Source organism: Homalodisca vitripennis, unplaced genomic scaffold (genome assembly GCF_021130785.1).
Source record: "Homalodisca vitripennis isolate AUS2020 unplaced genomic scaffold, UT_GWSS_2.1 ScUCBcl_7103;HRSCAF=14629, whole genome shotgun sequence".
Classification (NCBI taxonomy): domain Eukaryota; kingdom Metazoa; phylum Arthropoda; class Insecta; order Hemiptera; family Cicadellidae; genus Homalodisca; species Homalodisca vitripennis.
In genome coordinates this window covers 1-26,611 of record NW_025783212.1, presented here as the reverse complement: position 1 = coordinate 26,611, position 26,611 = coordinate 1, and the positions used below count along the sequence as shown (strand labels likewise).

General features: G+C 36.8%; 1 pseudogene; it reads left to right on the top strand.

Moving 5' to 3' along the window:
* Positions 1-204: 204 nt before the first annotated feature.
* On the top strand, positions 205-24,634 carry LOC124374052 (annotated as a pseudogene).
* The last annotated feature ends 1,977 nt before the right edge of the window (positions 24,635-26,611 follow it).

The following is a 26,611-nucleotide window of genomic DNA, read 5'->3' as shown; positions in this document are numbered from 1 at the left end:
AAAAAAATAACAACTGACTGAAATAAATTAATTTTGATGCCAAAAATACCTGTGGTTTTCATGGATAAATACGAAACCCAGAAGCAAAAGAAAAAGGTGAATGTTTTTGTTTGATCTATATTCGTACTGGCTCTATGGTACTGAACACTGAACTGATCAGTGACCACGAGCAACTCTTTAAAACTAGGTTAGAATGGTTTGGGTTATTTTGGTATTTTAGTACCAATTTGAACTAGAATAGTAAATTTAGGCCAGGGTAGGAAATAAGAAATACCGTTCGTATCGTAGGATGATTCTAGAATTTCTCCTACAGTTATTGCAAGCGATGTTTCATGTATTTTCATTTAGTAGAAAGACACTTTCTAATTCGCTCAACATATACATCAAGTTCTAGCAATGGTAATACGTTATCAGTCTCATTAGATCCAAAGTGGGACATAAAGAATGTGAAGCAAGTAATAGCTCCTAAGTTAGGCCTTTCACCAGAAGAAGTGAAAATAATTTTTGCAGGAAAGGAGTTAGAGGACTCAACAGTTATTGAGGTAAGGGTTATATCTTGTTCTCTTGTTACTAATGTAATAAACTAGTCTGTGGGCCATACAAGTTACCTAAGCCTGTAAAAGTGTAATTCCTATGGGCTTACATTTATCAAGTTAATTAAAAAATGAAATTATTACATGGACTTGAGTATTATGTAAAAAACTTGTTTGGAAGTCCAAGTAGCTGACCTCATGTAACAAATAGGTACATAAAGTGGCAGTAGCCTATTTGTCCACAGATTTGTAAAACATTGTAGGTCTAGAACTACTGTGTATTAGTGACATGGCCAAATTTCAAGTAAAAAATGCAATAATAGAATGGGTGCTTGTAAAACTTGGGTGTTTTTCTTTAGCAGCCACATTACGATATTTTAATACACGAAATAATAAAGTTTTGGAGGTACTTTGGGATTATACCGACCACACCAGTAACTTATGAAGAACAACAAAAAGGTACTTTGGGATTATACCGACCACACCAGTATGAAGAACACAAAAATAGAAATTTATAGAAACAAACATGATAGAACGAAAAAAAACAAGCTCTTCAATTACAAAATTACAAACTTACATACAAGCATTTCCAGGTATTGTGATCGGTATTGTTGTCGCTGTTATCTTATCTTTCTCGAGAATCCTGATTACGGCAGGCCCGCGCCGGCATCACGTGATTTGCACGGTACATAATTACCTTTCCATTACAATTCAATTTATATTTCTGATTAGCCCCTCTAGAATTTGATATTTTACTGATAGGTACTATCTCGAGGGATGTTTTTCTTTCGTCGACATCAGCGCGGGGCAGCACCGAAGGTGCTGCCGAAGCCCGCGCTGATGGCCGGAGGCACTCGCATTTTTGGGTGGCGGAATGTGATCAAGAATAAAAACAAGTTTTTGAGTGTTTTTTAAATAAAGAGTTTAGTTTTGGTAAATGTTTGTTTTTGTTGAATTTTTGTGTTTGGAGAAATGTAGAGGTAAAACACGGAAGTACAAACAAAAGCGATGCACCAGCTGAACGGGCGGCGAGACTCTGCAATCACGTTATCTACTAGAGACGCTCGACTTTGACCTCTGTCTGAGGATGGGGAGGGGTTTGCGATAAGGACAATTCCTGTTTTAATATTGACGAAATATTGTTCTACGCTAATCTAGTAATCAGTAGAAAACGAAATGTGAAATAACGATTCATGTCTGGGTGTGGTCGGTATAATCCCAAAGTACCCACAAAAATATAAATTTATAGAAACAAACATGATAGAACGAAAACACAAACTGTGTAATTACATAAATTTACAAGCATTTTCCCGGTATTGTTGTCGCTGTTATCTTATCTTTCTCGATAATCCCGATTAGGGCAGGGCGCGTGGGCATCACATGATTTGCACAGTACATACAGTAGAACCCCTCATATATATCCGGCCACCACGGGACCGAGCCCCTGGCCGGATAACGATTCGGCCGGATAAACCAACCTACAGTACACAGCACTTGATGAAACAAAACAATTGTACTGTACTGTACTAACCGCACTGGAAATAATCAACGAACTGTTTACAGGTTAAACCTATTAGCTCAACTGAGGACAACACAGGAAAATGTAAACAAATAGATACACCAAAATAACGCAAGAGTCCGTGGGAGACTAGTGCGTGTAACTGTGCGTCTGCAAGCCGTGGTAAATAAATTTCGATATTGGCTTCCGGGAAGTGGCCGGATAAACCGAGGTGCGGTAAAACCGAGGCCGGATATAAGGGGTTCTACTGTAATTGCATTTTCCATTACAATTCAATTTATATTTCTGATCAGCCCCTCTAGAATTTGATATTTTACTGATAGGTACTATCTCGAGGGATGTTTTTCTTTTCGTCGACATCAGCGAAGGTGCTGCCGAAGCCCGCACTGATGGCCGGAGGCACTCGCATTTTGGGTGGCGGAGTGTGATCAAGAATAAAAACAAGTTTTGAGTGTTTTTTCAATAAAGAGTTTTAGTTTTAGTTTTGTAATGTTTTGTTTTTGTTGAATTTTTGTGTTTGGAGAAATGTAGGAAGTAAAACACGGAAGTACAACAAAGCAACGCACCAGCTGATTGGGCGGCGAGACTCTGCAATCACGTTATCTACTAGACCGCTCGACTTTGACCTCTGTCTGAGGGTGGGGAGGGGTTTGCGATAAGACAATTCCTGTTTTATATTGACGAAATATTGTTCTACGCTAATCTAGTAATCAGTAGAAGCAAAATGTCAAATAACGATTCATGTCTGGGTGTGGTCGGTATAATCCCAAAGTACCGTTTTGGAAAGGACAAAAATGTATTTACCTCGTAAAAGGGCATAACGTTTATATTATCCACATTAGTTTTAAAAATAAAAAAAACCACTTCTATCTATTTCCTCAAATGTACATTTTAATTTTCACTGGGTTGTGGTGATCTTTAATTGCACAATAATTGTCTTCGTTGGAAGAACGTTTGTGAGGACAAAATACGTTAATAACACGCTTTTCATCAAACAAACATGCTTCGAAGAATAGCGTGTGACAAGAACCATCGCACGCCATGTCAACAACTTCACTAATAAAACAATTGTACTGTACTGTACTAACCGCACTGGAAATAATATATCCGCACTAATATTCCTTATCCATGTGAGTTTGTTTGTTGACGTCTGGCGGTCAATCGAAGTCGTCCTATAGGTCATGTGATCCGCCCGGCCAATCAGAAACTTTCCTGTTTGTCACGTGACTACTGTCAACTCATCAAAACGACCATGGTTGGCCATTTTTTTAAATTTGATAGTCGAAAATCTTGTTATTTATGTGTTTTGTATTGCCAACATTTTACTGCCGAAAAACGTGTTTTTATATGTTAGCGACAATCAGGACTATTTTTTTGGGTGAAATTACGTTAACCTGTGTTAGTATGCAAAAAAATTACGGCGATCGGAGCGGTAGTCGCTGATCTTAATATTTACTGGATGATGATTGTATTCAAGAAGAATACAAGGAATTTGAGAGGTCAGGTTAGGGCTACCAACTGCATGTAAGGATAATTAGTAATTGTGAACTTAATAGCTGCAGTGACAGAAGACGAGTTTTGCTTTATTAACATATTGCTATTGTTCTCCTGAACAAAATAATATAAGGTTTAAATGGGTGACAGTGACAAATAAAAAAGTTATAGAACATTAATAGTGGGACTACTTTTCTCGTGTGAAATAACATTTCATTGTTCTATGGGTGTCACGTGGTCTTATTTTGATTGTAAGTCAACCTCATATTGTTATCTCATCAGCTGTTATGCCGGCTGTCTTTGAATATGCAAAATAACAATAATGCTGAAATCAGGAAAATTTTACACAAAATAAAAGACGTTCAATAACCTTCTAAGAATAAAAGTTCATATAAGCTTAACATAAGTGTCTCTGGCCTTTAGTGGCAGACTGTGGCAACACCTTTGAAATAGGAGAAAAAACATTTATCATTTAATTTTCCTTTTTTATTTAATCAAAAGAACCAAGCAGTAAATGAATCAGTATCATTAAAATCCATTTCAAACAATTACTTATTTACATAATATATGTGAACTTTTCTGTGTCAACATTAACTGACTTCATCCTGATTTTTACCTATTATGTAACACTTCTAGGGTCTTCAGATGATACCAAATTTTTTATAACAATATCCTTTTTTTTTGCTCATTTTATGGTATTATTAAATTGATTTCGGCCCACTTTTTATTCCTCCCAGTCTTTATTTTCCCTCGATTTTCAGTAGTTGTTTCTTGATTTATTTTTCAGTTTTGTTATTTTTGCAACCTCTGGCATCCTTCAGGGAGCTTTTCTTTTGAGTTACCGGTATCTTTTTACAAACGTAGGAGCATATTCATCATATAGACTACATTCCTTATCCTAGAAGTAATAAATCTCTCAATATCATCAAAATATTGTATTTATTTGGCATCATCCCAGTTTATTTCTGAAAGTTGAGTGACGAAGCAGTTTGCCTCAAAATTGGAAAAATCTCTAGAACACATTAGCTTAGATTTATTTTTCACGTGTAATATAATATCAAAATATTAGCTTATGGTCAATCATTTTAACTCCTCTGTGGTTTGTTATTATCGGGGCTTCTATGATGTCGGTCCTATTGATTTTAACCAACTTCTCCACTATACTGTGGTCTATCAAAGTGGCTAAGGTTGCTTTCACTCTTGTTAGTTCATTTACAATTTGCAAAGCATTCAATTTCTTCAAGAGTTGGCGTAAATATTTTGAATCTTGTTCGAAACTTAACAAATTAATGTTCGTGTCCTATGTAAGTATTCCACAGAGTTTGCTTCAATCACAAACTCGAGGCGGGTGTACCTAATAAAGGGTGGCCTATATGCAACGTACGAACCAAGTCATTTAAACTCAGAACAAAGCAAACATATTCTATACCAGGGTCCACATCTTCATACAGAAAATGCTGCTTATATAAGATACCTTCCCTTAGGTATAGAGCAACACCTCCTCCAGATTCGCTTTCTGTCCCACCTGCTTAGATTTGGTGATTACAGCTCAGTAAATTGGGAAGGAGACAGTATTTTTCTAGACATTTGCCATCGTTCAGTGAAACAAAAAATCGAGTAACACTAAGTTTTGAGATCTGCAATCTGATTTCTTCTTCAGGTAAATAACTAACCTAATACATACTAGATTAAAATAAACAAGTCACTGAACAATGGCAAATGTCCGGAAAAATCCTGTTTCCTTCACAATCCTTCCATCGTCAAAAGTAAACTTCAATCAGTAAATTATACTCTGATGTCATGTAGCTGTCAGAGAAATCCAACCAATCAGGAAAGCGGCATCGATATGTCCAAAGAAGTTGCGCAATATCAAATAGAACTGAAATAACAAGGGAAAATGAATAATCTTTACCGTGGAGATAGAATCTGTTATCAAAATGACAAAAACAAAAATTAATTTAGTGTATGTATTGTTTTATTGTGTTTTTGTCACAATCTTTATTTAATGTAGTGTTTGGGCCCTCTAGTTTTATTTTATTTACTTATAAATTTAAAACAATAAAATTAGTCTGACTTGGTTGTAGATGTTGAGATAAAACTTATTTTTTTACAGAGATCTGTCTACTATCGATAACTTATGCAATTACTTTTCGGATATGTTGGTTTATGCAAAAATTTAAATGAACCTATTGGTTTTGGTAGACTTATGTTTTCCTCTTACTCTGGTCGTAGGACTGTGATCTCGGAGAGCAGAGCATCCTGCATGCCGTCAAGTCCGGCAGGATCACACGGCGCGAGCTTCCAAGCCACTCAACGAGGCCCTCAAGGATCTGCAACTGGGGAAGATCAGTGAAGCGGACGATGCCATTGAGGAGAGGGTCATTGAGCGAAGGCGTGTCCACTTCTACGTATACTGTGCGACGACGTGCACAGGTGTGCGTGAGGGCAAGCTTGCGTGTGAGGTGTTCGGCATGTAAGAGCGGTGCTTTCACTGTAGACAGTGACCCCCGGTGCTGGTCTGATGTCTTGGATCACCGTAAGATTTCTGGCCACTGTGAACAGGAAGGCTGCCCGGTGAGTTGTCTATGACAAGAAGCTCTATCATTTTTGAATTTTGTTTGTTAAGTTTTCCAAAACGGGACTTTTGCGAACCCGTCTACTGCCAGTTGTAGGAATTAGTCATTGTTCTGTCACTGATATCGTAAGTTGCTGCCTAATCATTGTAATTTTCCACTTTTACAAGCTTACTTTTGAAAATATAGTAAAAACTAAATAGGAATACTTATTATTTAACTGTTCATATTGTATAAAATAACAACAAAATTGTCATAACTAAGCTATACATGGACAGATCAAACTACAATACTTGTGATCTATTTTGCATATTCAAAATTTATTTAATCCTAAAAAAACTTCCGATATATCGGAAGTTGGTAAAAGTAGTGAATACAGCGAACTTTCTATGTAAGGGAAGTTTCGTAATTAATGTCTATCATTTATTCAATTAAAAATTTTGATTGAATTTTCGTGAAAAAAAGTCTAAATAAATAACCAAAGTATCGAAATATAATAACGTATATTACTTTTTGATTGTTTATTCTATGTCTGTTTCCAGGTAGGCCTACTCTAGTTCAGTACACTGACTCATTGCTCTTCATGTAGATCAAACAAAACACAGAAAGAAGTAAAAACAGTGTAAATAACGCTATTTACAATATAAAAATATCTTAGCAACTGTCTGGGTACTTTGGTATTAACTGGAGGCCACTATTTTTGGAGGAATTTTCCTTATCAGGGACATGCAATGTCGGCCGTTCGCTTCCTCAATGACAGCACGTCAGTCGCTGCTTCTCGGGAGTAGACAAACAGACTGTGGTACTGTAGTAATTTTAGTACAAAAACTAAAAGAACAAGTAATTATTAGAAAGTGACAGGTGATACGTCTAGGCCTATTTTAAGCCGATTTGGTGACAGGAAATATGACTCAGTGGGTATTTTTCAATTTATTATGAAACAAGGAAAGTACTAGTAACATATAATAAAGTTTATTTTGGTCCCTGATAAGGAAAACTTCTCCAAAAATAGTGACCTCCAGATAATACCAAAGTACCCAGACAGTTGCTAAGATATGTTTGTATTGTAAAATAGCGTTATTTACGCTGTTTAACTTCTTTCTGTGTGTGGTTTGATTTACATGAAGAGCAATGAGTCAGTCAGTGTACTAAACTAAAGTAGGCCCATCTGGAAAACATTTGGTTTAGTTCATTTGAGTCCAATTTTATCCATCCATTGTTAGAAAATGCTGAATTTATAATTTTGTACAAAACGTATATAAACATATAATATTTCTAACATAATTTTCTTGAGTCATACTTTTTCAGTTTTATAGAGACATATTCACTGTTAAAATATATATGGCTTTATGCCTCAAAATTTTTTTATCACTGGCCAGGAGTGGTTTGAAACCATTTATTTCTATTTTGTGTTTGTTTACTTTTTTTGGTTGAAAAAAACACTTAGGTATTTATCGCCCACCCATTTATTTCTAAAATTTCAAATTTACAATTCTTGTTTTAAGTATTAAAAATTCATACTATTATGTTTTTTTTTTCAAGTAAATAACATATTCTGGTAGCCTATTTTATAATATACAAAACAAAATACACAAAAATGGGTAAAGGATTTGATTTGTGGTTTCTAAAATATAGCATTTTCTGCAAATTTCACAAAAATAGCCCGATATTTCTGGTTTACTTCTTGTAATATAGACTGGTCTCTAAAGAGTAAAATTCATAATTTACTAAGATACTTAAACACTGAATAATAGAAACAATAAAACCTGAGCCATTGTAAACTGCAATAAACAAAGTGTTTTATCATAATGTATAATAAATGTTCAGCTGATTGATATCTGTTTGGTTAACACGTTCAGTGCAAGCCATGCGGATCCACGTTGTAAGCGGCACAGAAGCGGTTCCCCGCATGTGCGAATTCACGTGGCTTGCCATTGACTATACTGTTGCTCAGTGTGAGTCCAGTTCTCAATGGGAACAGTTCTTATTCGGTGAGGGTACTGCGTTGTTCTGTTCTCACAGAGACATGTGCTGTACAGGATGGACCAGTAGGCTGGGCAGAGTTTCTACTTCAAATGCAGTGAACACACCAGCCAGGGGGAACGATGACCAGGCTGTCCCTCTGTACCTCATCAGAGCCAACCTGCGGGAAGTTCCATGCCTGGCCTGCACCGATGTCAGGTAACTCATTCCTTCCAATTCATCTTTTTTTGGTTGTGAATTTGCCTATCAGTTTTTAAAGGAAGCCTGACTCTTGAGAATGACCAAGAGGATGGGTTCCCCCTCCCCAGTGGCCAGTACAGCATTCAATGTATACTCACCCATTCTAGAACTTCGTCTTCATTGATGTCTTCGCAACCAGAAATGTTCATAACGATTTCCGTTGAATTTTCATCATCAGGATCGATTTTATTCTTGATGAGAGAAAGGGTCTTGATGTGAGTTGTCGAATTGTCAACTAGAATAATGGCTTTCTCTGGCTACTTCTTACTTAATGATTTTACTTTAGGAACGAAACAGTTATGAAACCACTCAGAATATATTGAGCTTGATATCCACGCAATTCTCTGACTCTAGTACACAACTGGAAGCGCACTTGGGTTAATGTTTTTTATTGCTCTTGGTCTCTTTGATTTGACAATTCACAGTAATAGAAGGCGAAAAATACCAGATACATGCAAGAACAGTTATCCTTTCATTACTTAATTTATGTCTTGTAGCGAAAATTTCTCATTGCAGCAGCAAGGGATTTTTTTGGAAACCTTTCAAAATTAAGTCCAGTCTCATCAGCATTAAATATTTGGTCTTTATAGTGTAGCAGATTACAACCATATCTTCAAATTCTGTTTAAAATACATTCACAGCATCTTTATCTGCATACATCTTCTCACCATGTACGTTTCAACTGTTTCTAACTGTATACGTATAATAAGCGTGCCATGTATCAAGCTGAACTCTTTGAAGATGACCCATCAGTGTGAGTAACGTTTGAATCTTTTCCAATAAAACTTACCTGCTTATTTGATTTTTTTTCATACTTATATTGACTTCCTATTGGGCATTTTAAAGCAAAACTCTTCTAGATTACATTTATTTCACGCTCAGGCTGACTTAGGAAGTTCCTACAGCTGAATCAGGGGCTACAATCCGCAGGACATCACCATTTTGCAGTCTTATAATTGCCTCAAGAATTTTTCAATAGTTATCACTATTTTTTCCATCTGACGGACATGAAACTCAAAGAATAAAACCTCGTACAGTTCAGCACATACACTAACAATAAAATCACTCTACTGTACATGTATAGCCTATAGACTACACTCAAACCCTGGGCAAGATTGCATGATACTGAAACTCGCCATTACAAGACAAGCACTCACTGATAGTGGGAAAACAGATGATGGTGTGCTGCCACGTGACCACGAGCCACGTGACCTGCCAGGATTGTTTGTACCATTACTGTATGTCTAGACCAGTACTTTGTTTTAGACACATAACATGGAAGTGTACACCAACATAGTTGTAGTTGTGTACAGTGACACTAACAAGTGACATGGTTGTGTTTCAGTGATCCTGTGCTGGTGTTCCCATGTGAGGCGAGCCATGTGACCTGCCTTGAATTTTTCCATCAGTACTGTGTGTCTAAACAAAATGCAGGAGGAATGGATATGTACACCAACATAGTTGTAATTGTGTATAGTGACTCTGACGAGTGACATGGTTGTGTTCAGTGATCCTGTGCTGGTGTTCCCATGTGAGGCGAGCCATGTGACCTGCCTTGATTGTTTCCATCAGTACTGTGTGTCCAAACAAAATGCAGGAGGAATGGATATGAACACCAACATAGTTGTAGTTGTGTATAGTGACTCTGACAAGTGACATGGTTGTGTTCAGTGATCCTGTGCTGGTGTTCCCATGTGAGGTGAGCCATGTGACCTGCCTTGATTGTTTCCATCAGTACTGTGTGTCCAAACAAAATGCAGGAGGAATGGATCATGAACACCAACATAGTTGTAGTTGTGTATAGTGACTCTGGACAAGTGACATGGTTGTGTTCAGTGATACTGTGCTGGTGTTTCCCATGTGAGGCGAGCCACGTGACCTGCCTTGATTGTTTCCGTCAGTACTGTGTGTCCAGACTGCAGGAGAGACAGTTTGTTAGTGACGCACAGTTGGGCTACACACTGCCCTGTCCAGCTGGCTGCCCCAACTCTCTCATTGCTGAGTGTCACCACTTCCGACTGCTGACAGACCAGCAGGTAAGCGACATTTGCCCTCAGTCATCCTTTAGCATAGCATTTCCATTCAATATTCAAATTGTAGTAGGCTAAAGTAAAACATGGAAACTGTTACAAAAAAATAAGGAATTATAGGAAAATATAATACGCTATTCTTAAGCAGTATGAAGAATACAATCTTTTATTTGAACTTTTTTTACAGAGAGAAGATACTCCCATATTTCGAATAATAAACTATTTTTGTTGAATTTCCAGCAAAATTTGTTTTTATGTGAATACATGTTTGGCATAAATAAAATAGTGTACAATATTATAAAAATAGCATTGTTTTATTAGATGTATGAGAGGTTGATGTGTAGATTTGGGACTTCTAAGTATGATGAAAATGATTCTGATAATTAAGAACTGGAATATGTTTATGATTCACTCTGTGGCCATGGCAATAGTTACCCGCCTATAGTTACAGATGACCTAGTCAGATCTGCAATTACTGATGACCTCGTCTGGCCTATAGTTACTGCAGGCAGCAGGAATGACCTTGTCTGGCTTGTAGTTACTGATGATCGTGTCTGGCTTGTAGTTAACGATGACCTTGTCTGACCTGTAGTTACCAATGACTTTGCCTGGCTTAGTTTTACCCATGACCTTGCCTGGCCTGCAGTTATGGATGACCTTGCGTTAAATAAAATCAGAGGCTCACAATCACAGATCTTGTGTATAGCATTATGACAGAATGCTAAAAAATAAATAAAAAAAAAAATGAAAAATTTAACGAGGCCCTAAAAACTGGCTGAAATTGCCTCAAAAAAACCTATAAAACAGCAGCCCACTGGAGAATGAAACAGAAGACTCTCATCCCTGTACTTTTAAGCAAAAAACTAATAAAAATTTAACAGGAAATTTGGGCACTTTCAACAACTCCATTGTGGAACTTGAAAATAGCCTCATTGAAAGTAATCTCTTAGAAGATTCGAGTAACGATGACCATAAATTACAGATGGCTGCGAAAATTGGATCAGCCCTGTTAGAAGAAAATAATGTCCTAAAAGAAGCAAAGTTTAAACTAGAAACCAGATTATTGATAATGGAATCAAAGTTAGGGGAAATGGAAACCAATGAAAGAAAGTACATTGACAAAGTTGAATTGCTACTACAACAGACTGCTGAATTACAGGATCGACTTGAAGAAGAGAAGAAACTCCGTCAAGAAACACAAGCTATCTCTGAGGAGCAGGACCTTGAACTATGCCAACTCATCAACAATCAATCAAAAACAATAGACGAACAGAAAAATACAATTCTTACTCTCTACAAAAGAAAATTATAAGTCAGGGCGCAATAAATAAAACATACCAGAACTCATACACACAAACCAATACCCTAGTGAGTGACAACACAAAATATTCTGTAAGCTCAGCACAACTTCTGATTGACCTTGAAGAAATTAAAACTAAACTTAACCAGATGGAGGCAATGCTCAGGTTTCTGAAGACTGATTTGAGCCAGGAAAATAAATTGTCCACTGCAATGCAAAATAGTCAATCTCTTAAGAAAAATAAAAATGTACAGACAGAAAAACTAATTGTTTATAGTGTCTCTCTCCAAGCTGTCAAATACGCACAAGTATTATCAGAAAGAGGTGACTGGGACACCTGAGTCGATTCTATTCATGACTCCCCACAACAACCTCGGCTGAGGAGACTGACTCCGAGACACACATACCTACCACGGCTGAGACACCTGTGATTACCGCAGCAGAAAAAGACTATGAACATTACAACAAATAGTTCTGAAAAAACCTCAGTAAAGACTACTTGGAATACCCTGACTGACACAAACATGGCTACTGCGGCTGAGAAAATTACGACTGCAGGATCCAAGACATCGCCTACTACCGCAGCTGAAAAGCGCATGTCTACCCGTGGCTGAAACGAACCTAAACTGTAGCTCTCCATTTCAATCCTCTCAAGTTTCCCCCTCAGGGGAAAAAAAACCACCCCATACATCCACAAAACTAAAGGATGGTGAAACATAACCAAGATTTCTTCAACCAAAAATATTGACAAGCCAGGCCAGGAAACTGCGGAATGAAATACTTACTGCCTCAAAACAAACCATAACGCCTGGTAACAAAACCTGTTCATCAAACTCCCAAATAGAACTACTACAAAACTAACTAAGAAACCTTTTTTAGCCCTTCGCCAGTGGAAAGAATACAGATACAAAACAAGAAAATTTCACAACTCACACCACCACAGAAAAATTACAACGGAGAAAATAGTAAAAGGTGATATAGAAGTACTGAGAGTAATTCCATCAAAATGTAGATAGAATATCGAACAAGGTAGATATACTAAACGGACACTCTACAACAAATTATGAATCCCGATGTGCTGGTACTTACTGAAACATGGCCTAAACAAAAATAAATTGAAGGAAACAAGACTAGACGGCTATGTCCTTATGGAGAGCTTCAGTAGAGAGAATCACCTCAAAGGAGGGACAGCCATCTATGTTAGGGAAGATCTAGCAGTAGCACATCCAACTTAAACATAGCAGACTGGAGCACTGAGCTTATATGTGAAGTGGCAGGAATAAAAATCACCATAGACAAGACAGACTACCACATCATTGGGGTGTACAGACCTGAAGGAGACTTTACCACAGCAGTAGATACCCTGTCAAATGTATTGGAGGAAATCCCAACATGGAAGAGCCCAGTAATAGTAATGGGAGACATTAATGTTGACTGTCTAGGCACTGGCCCGAAACAATCAATCTTAAATGATACACTTACCAGTTACAACATTATCAGGCTAAAACCTACCACCAACCAGGATTACAGACCACAGCTCCACTTCAATAGACATGATCTGCACAAATCAACCGGACTCCAAAATAAGAGCTACAGTAATAACAAGCTTATGTCTCAGATCACACAGGCCAGCTATGCAGCATCTATGATAAAGATAAGTCTCAACCACCCACAACAGTAATAGAGGGAAGACAATTCAGTAACAGGAATATACTGCTGCTGAAACACCTCCTACAAAAGGAAACCTGGGAAGATGTAAACGGACAAGAGTCTGTTGAATCCTCTTACGACTGTTTCATAGAAACCCTCACATATAACTTAAATATAGCATGCCCCAATATCAGAAAACAAATCTCACAAAAACGAAAGCCTCAGATACATGACTATGAACTAAAGCTGAAGAGAGACAGCTTCCTCAAAGCCAAAGAAACCTATACTCTTACGGGGAGCGAGCAAAATAAGATCGACGCTAATACAAGGAAAAAAAGAATACGATCTCAACCTAAAAAATGTAAGAAAACAAAGAGCAGCAGATTTTATTAAAGACTCAGACAACAAATCTAAAGCTATGTGGAAATTAATCAATAAAGAAAGGTCAAATAACAGCTGTGGAAATGAACTGTACAAACTACATGTTAATGGGAGAACAATAGAAAACCCAGCTACGATCATTGATCATTTGAACTCATTCTTTGTGAATATAGCCAACGATACCTTGGCAAATATTGAAAGACCTGACGTAGAAGTACCACACACACTAGATGACTCAATACTTGGTAGCCTCTTCTTCTGGCCAACTGACAACCAGGAAGTGAGCAAGATAATAAAGACAATGAAAACAAAACACTCCGCTGGTCCAGACGAGATATCTCCAGCAATAGTGAAAAAATGTGAGGAAGAATTGGTACAGCCACTAGTTAACATAATGAACAAATCGCTAGAGCAAGGTATTTTCCCCGCAAAACTGAAGCTAGCCAGAGTGTACCCGAAACTCAAAAATGGAGATCCTACTGATCAGGGGAACTACAGACCAATATCCTTACTATCTACTTTCTCTAAGATCTTAGAGAAAATTGTATTGACCAGACTTCTACATCACTTCACCATAAACAACATTCACATGAAGGGACAACATGGTTTTACAGCGGGGCACTCCACAACCTCCGCGATTGCCAGCCTCGTTGAATTCATTATCCAAGCTACAGAAGGAGGAAACTCAACATCAGCAATTTTCCTAGACTACAGTAAGGCTTTTGACTGTATCAACCATGAGATGTTACTAAGTAAACTGAATAAACTGGGAGTCAGAGGCCTAACTGCCAAATGGTTCAAAAGCTACCTACAAGGAAGGAACCAAACAGTTGAAATAACTAGAACTGCAGATGGTGTAAAAAAGAAAATCAAGTCAAAACCATTGCCCATACAGAGAGGAGTCCCACAAGGATCAGTCCTGGGACCTGTTCTCTACATCATCTTTGTCAATGACCTGCCAGACTACCTAAATAATCTCTGCTCAACACTAATGTATGCGGATGATACAGTGCTTTTACTGAAAAACAGAACACCTGCACACATTGAGGTTGGGTCATACATTGCTGTCAATATGGCACAACAATACTGTGAGAGAAATGACCTAATATTAAATGAAAAGAAGAGCCAGCAGCTAATCATTGGAAGAGCAAAAGAAGAGGTATGCGTGCTACCAGACCTAGAACAAATTGGAAAAGTTAAGTACCTTGGGGTCACAATTGACGACAAATTAACATGGACTGACCATATAAAAAACCTATGCAGCAAACTTAGCTCTGCCCTATATGTACTGAGGAGACTCACTCACGTCTGCAATCAAGACATGGTGAAGACTGCTTATTATGCCGTCTTCGAATCGCACCTCAGGTATGGGCTTGTGGTTTGGGGAGGAACCTCCAAGGCAAACCTCCAGAGAGTCCTAGTGCTCCAGAAAAGAGCTGTTCGCATCCTCACTGGTCTGGGACCCAGAGACTCCTGCCGAGAGGCCTTCAAGGAACAGAAAATCCTCACTGTAATAGACTTATATATACTGGAAACAATACTCTTTGCTGTGCGGCAAAACCCAACAAGAGGTAATGAAATTCACAATCACAACACAAGAACAGCAAATAACTTTACCTTGCCAATACATCGACTAGCAATGTTTGAAAAGCAACCCACATATGTAGGCTCTAATTTCTGGAACATCCTACCTGAAGAAGTGAAGAAAGGAAAGACGCTGAAAATGATCTCACGCTGGCTCCTCGACCGTCCCTACTACACAGTGGAAGAATTCAAAAACTGGAGGAGGGACCCTCAACCGTGGACTGACTAAAATCATGCCAGAAACTAAGTATCACAAACACAACACTTACACCATTATAACACAAACACTATTTTTTGACTTTTAATCTGTTCTCAAGGAATATGACTAATAAATGGTTTCTGATTCTGATTCTGATTCTGACAGAGAAATTTAAGTACCGTAAATTTTGAGCTCGATGGGTACCCAAACTCTGGACTGATGAACTCAAATCAAAGAGCTCTTAAATTTCTAATTCCGAACCATGAAGAGGGAGACGAATGTTTCAAAATGACATAGTGATGTAACATGGGTTTATTATACTATGGTCAAACAAGTAAGACAATCATTGGAGTGGGGTCACACCTTGTTATGGCGCAAACTGGCAAGACTAGTTACTTGTGTAGGTGGCAGAATTTTTATTCAGTTTCATTATTGAAAAGCTTGTATCTAGATAAGGCCTTAATAATGTTATATATTTTACAAAAAAGTTCGAGAGATAGAAACTAGAAAGTCGAAATTCAGTGAATCAGAAATAATTATTTCTTTAACCTGTTGACGAGTGCGCACGGCATTTGCCGTGCCCCTATGACGGTCCATACTGAGTGACTCATTGACCAGTGACAGACTGTTAGAGAGTAAAACAAAAAAAATGTAAAAAACTTTTAAATGTTAATAAACTTGTTTATTATAGTTTAAATGTATATAAAAATACATTGTAGATTGTTAAAAGCAATATCCTCGTTTTAAAACTTTGCTAATATTTGATACTGCTCAAAACAAGGATATATACAAAGGGCGACCACATGTTGAACATTCATAGCTGATTTCTTTTCTTCTTTGTCCAGTTCGAGTAGTGTGTTTGCATGCACACATAGCACTGCCTGAGTAGTTTTCGCTTCTTTGGGTTATTCTGGGGGAGTGGCCTTATAAAATGGCGATCTTGGAGGCGTAGCGGGTCTTGTGTCCCGCCTCCGTAAAATAGTTTTTTAAAGTTATCACCAGGTGCCACCACGATACAGGACTAGCAACACTGTACAGAGACACTATTAGGAACAACTGAAAAGTTCCAAAAATCTCTGCTAGACGTCACAGTAAGTCAGTGAGAAACGAATTGACAGTCATTAGTCCTGCAACGGAAAATGCCGTGCCTCCTCATACGGGACCAAACGGCAAATGCCGTGCGCACTCATTTGGGTATGTTTTGCTGCACTCGTCAACAGGTTAATAAACTAGACAATTGTCAATTTCTGGAGAGAAGAAATTTACAGTAAAAATGAAGCTGAAGAACAACTCCACCACAACTTTGATGAAGATTGAGAGATTCAACAAAATAATCATACAAATGACTGTAGAACTTTCAGACACCGGCAATGCACATGTGTTACGAAAGCCTTCAATCAATTCTTGAAACAACTTCATCAAAGGTCATCGTACAAAATGACTTGAATGATTTGAATTTAGCCACGGAGTAGAACTCTCACCATGTAGACAAATATCAATAAAAAATAAATATGTTTTAATTACAAAAAATAATTAAATAATAAATATTCATGACAATTGTTTAGAATTCTAGATTTACTTAATTTGGATTCATTAAGAGAAAGTCAATGACGAGTTTATCCACAATGTGGTTTCATTAATTTCTCTTGGGCATTAGGGAATTGGCTATGGGAGTCTTTTTTGATCTCACCAATGCCTTTTATATGGTCAATCACAATTTGCTCCTACAAAAACTTGACTATTACAGATTAGAGGAGTTTCCCACTCTTAGATCATTTCATATATCATAAGGACTCAAGTCGTTCAAAGTCTCTTCAGGAATCTTAAGATCTGTTGTATCGTATTCAAAAGAGGTAAAGGAGTTCCTCAAGGGACAGTCCTGGAACCTCTACTTTTTTCTCCTATTTATTAATGACCTGTCATCTTGCACTACTGGCACCAATGCTAAAGTGTCTGCTTGCAGATGACAGCTCTAGCTCCATTAAGACTCAGAGAATGCTCAGAATTGCTTCTAGAGAAACCAGTAATTTAATGCATTGGTTTCAAAGAAACTGACTATTGCTGAATGATGTAAAAACTCAAGTATTAGATTTCTGTATTACAAACGATCGGAGCAGCCAAAATTGGTTTTGGGAGAGATGGAGGTATCACCATAATTTTTTTTTGGGCTGTATATTGGCAACCAACTAAAATTCCAGGATCACATTGATTTTTTCTGCAATAAATTGAGTTCTGGTATACTTTTGTACCTTATCCAAGTTGGCGGACATTCGAGTAACTTTGCCTGGATACTATGGGTTGATATTTCCATTACTGTAATATGCTGTGACCATTTGGGGATTTGAATGTGAATGCACTAGCCCAATATATTCAGATATAATATTCAAATTTCAAAAGAGGGTGTTGAGAGCAGCATTTGGGAACCCTTTTCGGGCCATCATGTAGGCCAATCTTAACCCTTTGAACGCCGATATAAATTTAGTAATTTTTTAGATTACGCTCATTTAAGGTGAAAAAATAAAAATGAAAATTCCTTAAAGCTAATTTTTTTATTAATTCCTAATGACTAATAATCACACAAAAAAAAATTTTACAATAATGTAATACTTGCATAATAATATCATTTTTTCATAATAATGGAATATTTCAATCAAAATCAAATTTAGGTTACAGAGTAATCAAATGCATGTGATGAAAAATATGAAAACTATGTACAAGGATAAGAAACAATAAAGTGTAATATGCTGATCTTGATTAGTTTTATAAGTTCTGATAATAATAGATTTAGGCAGTTGTACGGTAAACTTCAAAACAAAAATCGGGATGAAGCCATGGGTCTCGGGACATGACTTGCAGCCATAATTACACAACAGAAAAGAAACAATAAAAAACTTTATTATAACACCTAAAACATGGTAACAATAACTTTTTACAACTGTTTCTATAAGGAATGACAACGCAAGAACACTTCCCAAGGCACAATGCGTGCTCCACTGACAGTCGGTAATGGCGGATAGTATCGTCATCGGCGTACAGATGGGAGTGGGAGAACAGCTGCCAGCAACAAAACAATTTATTGTTTACCTACTGCGGCCAGCTGACAGCTGCAACTGGATTATTAGGTCAAGCCAGTACATTACTTTGTATTGTGGCTTATGTATTGAACTTATAAACTTCAAAAACAGTAATAAAATATATTTTTATTGATCGGCGGATTATTTCGTCTTTGGCGTTATAAGACCAAACAACATCGCGGATTATTCTGTCTACGGCGTGCTAAGGGTTAAAGGATTCCAGTATTCTTATCTTTCTGTCCATTTACATTTTGAGTTGTTTAATCTTTGTGCTAAAACACTTTCCCAATTCATTACATTCTTTTTACAGTTACAATCCTAGATAGTCCAGCAGTATAAAAAATTCCTAAACATCACACAGGTTTTCTTGATTGAGATTTGCTTATCTCAGGCCTTATCAGTGGCACTAAGCTTTTTAATGCTCTACTTGACTCCCTCAAGGCCGAAAGTACCAATAAAGCTTTTGAAGAAGGCATGAAAACGCTTTTGTTTGAAACAATTGCCCCTACATCGTGTAGGAAAATAAATTCAATGTTTAGTTTCCTATTTGTGGAAACTGAATCTATTGTACAGCTGAACACTGTGTATAATAAAGAATTCTGAGTTCTGTAATGGATTTGACTTCTGGAATCCGGAGTCCACGTCCGTCTGAAGAGATCCAAAAAATTCGGCAGTGATGAAGATGTTCAAAACTAATTCTTTGCATTGTTTCAACATCACACACCTAAACCACTAAAGAGGTCTATCTAGATCAGCCATCAAGTGTAATCTAGATGAAGAGGTTTTCTGATTCTCACAAAGAGCACAATTGTTGGATCTGTACTGATTTCTTGTATCACTAAATGGTGGCAAATGTTCTAGAAAATCCTGTTTTCCTCCACAAACCTTCCATCATCAAAAACAAACATTAAACAAGAAGTCTTAGCACCATTATTAATTATATTTATTTTATGTATTGTTATGTAGATTTTTGTACGCTCCCAAACAGCATGTGAGAAATGTTTTATAATTAGTAATCTTGTAATTGAATAGTAATTTTGTACAAAAAGAGTTGTCTTTTTGCATATGGGAAGGTATCATTTTAATGTTACTAAATTGTAACTATTTCAGATCTAATGTTCCAATGACGACTTTGCCTTTAAAATTTACAGAGATTTAAAATTTATAGAATAAGTTTAATAAATGAAATCATTGTTTGTTAAATTTATTCATCCAAAAATTTATACTTGTAAAAGAATAATTCTTTTAAATGTTTGTTGTATTGCTTTTTAGGAGTTTTTTTGTTGAAAAATGTACATTGTATATATATATATATATTAAAAGTGGAAAAAAAAGAGTTATGCATTTGTTGTTTACTAATAGGGAAGGAAATGAAAATAAGCACCCATTAAATAACTTGAGGGAGTTTAAAGAAACTCAACAGTACCTACCTTCTGACCTTCACATTTCTTGTGTAAGCTGAATTTGCTGTACTAGAGTGTTAGAACACTTGAGCCAATACACAATTAAGGAAGGTATTAAATTTGTATATTTGAACATTCAAGCTTATATGTTCTTTTCTGTCACACTAACACCTCTCCCTTCTCCACCTATAATATTTTACTGATATTTACTACTTATTACTATAAGTTGGTTAAAATATATCCTTATCCTGTCCTTATACAAATGTAGTGGCCAATCTCCTTTATTATATTAATCCATTCTTATTATTTATGGTTATATTGATAGGTATATTTCTGTACAGTACGCCCAGTACCAGAGGTTTGGAGCTGAGGAATATGTCCTGAAGGCAGGAGGTGTGGCTGTGTCCCCAGCCTGGCTGTGGAGCTGGTATCTTGGCTGACCCTGACTGTACCAGGATAGTATGCCAAAACGGCTGTGGGGTGAGTAGTACTTCTTTTCTACTGTATGTAGAAGTTTTTTCTGTATACTCAGTTCAAAAGGTTTGAAGCAGAGAAATACAGGGTCCGTCTAATAAGTATCAGGGCTGGTTCCAAAAATAAAAATGTATTGCAAGTATTATTACAATGACTTAATACTCTTCTAAATACATTTATCATGCATCAATACACTTAGTTTGTCACGTCTGCCACTCGCCAAAAGCCCGCTGGGTCGGTTTTCGGAATACGGTTGAGAACCTTTGTCGTCGAACCGATGTCCTTTAACCCCCTTTTTTCATTCGCAGAAACAAGAAAAAGTCTCATGGTGCCAGATCTGAGCTGTAGAGTGAGAGAGGCAACGTTGCCACTCCAAATTTCACCAACAGCTGCTGCACAACAATCGCACTGTGGTATGGTGCACTGTCATGTTGAAGTTTCTAATTCTTCACAATTGCTGGTTGCACACACATTATGCGATTTTGTAGGTGTCAGTCAGTACTTGCACGTAAAATGTAGCATGGTTTTGATTTTGACATCCGAGCTTTTTTCGGACGCAGAGACCTCTGTGTGTGCCATTCTGAACTTTGACGTTTTCTTTCCGGGTCGTACTGGAATACCCAAGATTCATCACCGGTAATAACGTTGTTGAGAAAATTTTCATCTTCCTTTGCAAAATTTCTACCTGTAACAGTTTTTGTTCCTCGTTCAAGATTTTTCGGCACACTTCCTCATCGAAAGATCCTCTGTTACAATGGTGTGGACAGTTCTGATTGGAAGGCTGAAACTGTGAATGAAAATTATCCATTTTCCTAATTTGTAGATTTGTCTGTTCCTTAATAAAAGTGAATTTGAAAGAAAAATATTCAGTTTTTTATGGACTTTATTTACATTAGTATTTTGAGAATAAAATTCTCTACAAATTTTATTGAACATTTTTCTTTGTTTATAAGCAATTTAACGGTCCTATTGTATTGTAGTGCAAATGCAAAAATGTGTGTTTTTGACCCTAACCTCTTTCTCTTATTTTTTTCTAAACTATCTATTGGTGATTGAGTTTATAAATTAATAGAAAGAAAATAAATTACGACACATTATTTATGCAAAACTCAACTAGTTAATATAAGAGTACTTATACATATGTTGAAACTATTCATAAATACATGTACTTTTAGATAGAATAATTGAAAAATGTTATAAAACTTAATGAATAAAAATGATCCATTTTTTATAATTTATAGTTTTTGTGTGTTCCTTAATATAAAAAATTGAATTTAAAAGAAAACTTTTCAGTTACTGTTGGCTTTATTTACATTATTATTTTCGTTCACAAATTTTTTGAACATTTTTCTTTGTTTATAAGGAATTTAATGGAGCTATTGTAATTCAAACGCAAAAATGTGTGTTTTCGACCTAACCTTTTTTTCTCCTGAACTATTGGAGATAGAGATTAACAAACTGAAATAACACCCTAAAAATGTCAATGTGAGTTAATTTCACTGAGGGAGCTGAATTTCATGTGAAATCTTTATAACTTTCCTGTATAACTTTCCAAACAAAGTATTTCCAGAGCCATGTTTATATGAATTCTTTTTATTGTTTTGATGAGAGGACTAAGATTGTGCAGTATGGTACGTCCAGTATAAAACGTATAGTGTAAATTCCAATTTCATGTATACAGAAAAATTAAGCACATATCCTTTTACTACATAATAATATAGTTGTAGACTTTTGGCTGTTCGAATTTTCACAGATGTTTTTTACTGCAAAAATATAGTCAAAGTTTAAACTTTGGCAAAACATTTGATAATTATCCGAAATTTCTGTGTGACACATGTAGCAATTAGAAATATAAGTAAGAACCAAAAATTATTCTAGTATATTAGTAAATAAATTTTAATGTTTACCAATATTTGAGAACACTGACATCAGTTTCTCACATTTGAATATATAATAGTGGAAATATTAGTCAAACAACAACATATTATTGTCTGTTTCAGTTTGTATTCTGCCGGCTTTGTCTACAAGGCTACCACATCGGCGAATGTCAAACGAGGGAACAGATTGTAGCTTCTGGCAGCTCCAGTTATTCTGTGGACCCTAACAGGGCCGCTACTGTAAGTATATAACTGGAGATCCTCTATATACAACTAAAATGATTGGATATTTTACTGATTAGAAAACATATTTACTGAGGAAAAAAGAACCAAATAGAAATAAATAACCAATCTATAATAAATAATATTGGAGGAATAAGAACAAAGCTTGGTTAGTAAATAGATGATAAGAATAATGAAAATAAGTTCATCACATTTGTATGTGTATGTGTATTGGTGAGATGAGGCCAGCAAAGTTTCTATCTAAGTGTCACTAACTCTTTTCCCCGAAGTGTTTGTACTGCCACAGAATTTTGACGATTAGTCTCTCACGTTTGTTAAATATTTCACCTGTCTATGTGTAGGCTCGGTGGGATGAGGCCAGCAGAGTGACTATCCGAAGTGATGGACTAAACCCTGTCCCAAGTGTCGGACCGCCACAGAACGTGATGGTTAGTCTTTTAAATTTGTTTTACCTCAGTTAATACTATTAATGACTAAATCACAAATATGATAGTGTCAAGATTTTACATACAAGTTTCTATCATTCAAAATGGAAAACTGTAGACAAAGTATTATATTAGCTTACAAAATCTGGCAATCTATGCTACATTTTAAGTAAGTATGGATAACATAGAAATATTACATGTTACTTCTCTGGTATAGTAATTATCCCTGATCCAGGTGACGTAGATAATCGAGAGCTCTGAGGTTGTATTTTGTGGGTCTAGGAACAATCAATTCCTCCTGGTGATCTGGTGCACTCTGTACCAAGAGTCACTGGTCTGTGGTAAAGCAGACAGTCTATTGAACATGTGTAGAATAATCGAGGTTGTATTTTGCGAGTCTAGGAACAATCTATTGCTCCTGGTGATGTAGTGCACTTGTTGTACGAGAACCTGTGGGATAATGCACTCTGTACGAGATTTCTTGTCTGTGGTTAAAGCAGACAGTCTATTGAATGTGTACAGGATAATCTAGAGCTCTGAGGTTGTATTTTGCGGGTCTAGGAACAATCAATTCCTCCTGGTGATCTGGTGCACTCTGTACCAAGAGCCACTGGTCTTTGGTAAGACAGACACTCTATTGAATGTGTACAGGATAAATCTATAATCACAAAATACAACCTTGATTATTCTACACAACGTTCAATAGTAAGACAGACAGTTCTATTGAATGTGTACAGGATAATCTAGAGCTCTGAGGTTGATCTAGTAACAATCTTGGCGTGTGTACCAAGTGCAAACTTCCACTGGAGCTGATCTTCCCTACACATCTATGATATTTGTTCTCTCCCTTGTTACAGGGGGCTGCATGCACATGGTGTGTACCAGGTGTAACTTCCACTGGAGCTGATCTACCCTACACATCTATGATATTGTTCTCTCCCTTGTTACAGGGGGCTGCATGCACATGGTGTGTACCAGGTGTAACTTCCACTGGAGCTGATGTTCCCTACACATCTATGATATTGTTCTCTCCCTTGTTACAGGGGGCTGCATGCACATGGTGTGTACCAGGTGTAACTTCCACTGGAGCTGATCTTCCCTACACATCTATGATATTGTTCTCTCCCTTGTTACAGGGGGCTGCATGCACATGGTGTTGTACCAGGTGTAACTTCCACTGGAGCTGATCTTCCCTACACATCTTATGATATTGTTCTCTCCCTTGTTACAGGGGGCTGCATGCACATGGTGTGTACCAGGTGTAACTTCCACTGGAGCTGATCTACCCTACACATCTATGATATTGTTCTCTCCCTTGTTACAGGGGGGCTGCATGCACATGGTGTGTTACCAGGTGTAACTTCCACTGGAGCTGATCTTCCCTACAACATCTATGATATTGTTCTCTCCCTTGTTACAGGGGGCTGCATGCACATGGTGTGTACCAGGTGTAACTTCCACTGGTGTTGGGTGTGCCAGACAGAATGGGACCAGGGATTGTATGGGTGCTCACTGGTTTGGCTAAACTGCTGGCTAGCCAACAACTACCTAATGTGCCTTGTACAAATTATTTTAGAATTATCCAGTAGGGTTATATTGTAAACTTGCCACATGTTAGTGTTATTTATTACAAGATTTTGTAGTTTTTTTCTAGAAAACATTCATTTTTATTTTATTTCTAATCAAAATTTTTTATTTCTAATCAAAATAATACCTGGGTTCTAATCAGTGGCGTAACTAGACAGAGTCGCGCCCCCCCGCAGCGTACTGAAATGCGCCCCTCCTGTCGGCTCCTAACACCCCCCCCCCCTTCCTCCTACTGACCTACACGCATCGTTATAATTATAGCCTACTTCCCCCTGGTCTACCTTTATTCTCATGATGTTCACTTCTACTTACGGTAAATTGTAATAGAAACACAAACCTTTACTTTTTAAGAGTGGCTTTAAATTTGTGTAAATAGTTGATAGTCCCGTGCTGTGGCAATGTTTTATTTTTATACATTTTGTAAAAAGATCAAAAAGGAAAAGAAAACTTTAAAATGAATTATTCATCATAATTATTTATTAATGAAACTATCTCAAACATTAAAAATAAAAATAGAAAAAATTGTAGACATGTTAATTATTTCCATTTATTTAAACCCTCTCCTCTTCTTAAAACTGAAATATTTTTCAGCTAACATCTTCAAGTTGATCCTACGAGCCCGTTCATGTTCTATGCTCAAGACTCCCAAAGCGCTCAGCCTGGTATTGGTCATAGTGTTTCTCAAATAATTCTTTATGAGCTTGAGTTTAGAAAATGACCTGAAAATTTATAATAAGATTAAAAATCTATGTTGTTAACATATATGCCATTTTCAGGTTATAATACAAGTATATAATTAAAGGGTATAATAACTCTTCTTAACACAAAAATTAATTTTAGTTAGTACGGGTTTTTATGATTATTTTGGTGATTACGAACCTTTCCGCTGACGCTGACGTAACTGGGAGAGTCAAGAACATCATCATCGCTGTGCAGACATCAGGAAGGCTGCTTGACAAAGTCACGTTTTCTATCATTAAATATGAGGCTAAATCCTTAACTTTTTTCAATCCTCTTGTTTTTATTTCATCCGAAACAATGTTTCTGAAACACACTATTTGTGTCTCCAACCCGTGTGAAACATCTTCCTCATTACTTCTCACAAAACTTCCTGGCTGAAAAAAAATTAGTTCATCATCACTTTTCTCTGTGAGGTACTTTGGAGTTAAAAAGATGAAACTGATCGTTAATCCTGACCATGCTCTCAAAACGTCTGGAGATTTGAGCAATAACTATATCCAAGCTCCTGTAAAATACTTTTACTTTGAATTCTTGCAATGGATTAGAAAATTCAACATCGTTGGTCAGTTCGTCAAAAAATTTTTTTACTTTTTTACATCGTTTAGTCGGCAGAGAAGACTCAATATTCCATCCCCTGGCTAGCGTTTCAGCTTCTTTAACAACACCTTCAAACTCATTTCTTGCTCTCTTTAGTTCAGTCATACTCTTTCCAAGAAGGGCTGTAGCTCGTCAATTGATACATCCTCTTTTTGTAGTGTTTTAGATGTAATATTAATTCTCTCTAAAACCTTACTTTGGAAAGTAAGCATCAATACAAATTGAAAACACGTCATTTGTTTTTTGAGTCAGTTGCCTCTAAAACCTCTTTATTTCTTTTTAGAAGTCAGATATAATATTCGTCAAACAGCTTAAGACAGAAACAAAGTTACACTTTATGGCCAGTAAACAATCGTACCTAGATGACCAACGGGTCGGACACAATCTTTTGAGTGTGCTTGCTAAGTATAGACCCCCTTTGCTCCATAGATTTCTCTCTCAAAGCTTGCCATCTTGGCAGGCTTTCGCCGAAAAACACGTAAATTTGATTGACCAAATCGTAAAATAAAATCATTTCTGTTATGTCAGTAACTGAGTCATTGAGTACCAAATTTAAATTATGCGAGGCACAATGCACGTATCTGCATTTGGCGACTTTTGCTTTATTCTAGATTGGATTCCAGAATAGTTTCCACTCATTTACGGCTGCCCCGTCATAACCCTGGCCTCTACACTTTTCAATTTTAATGTTGTTTTCTTCTTCC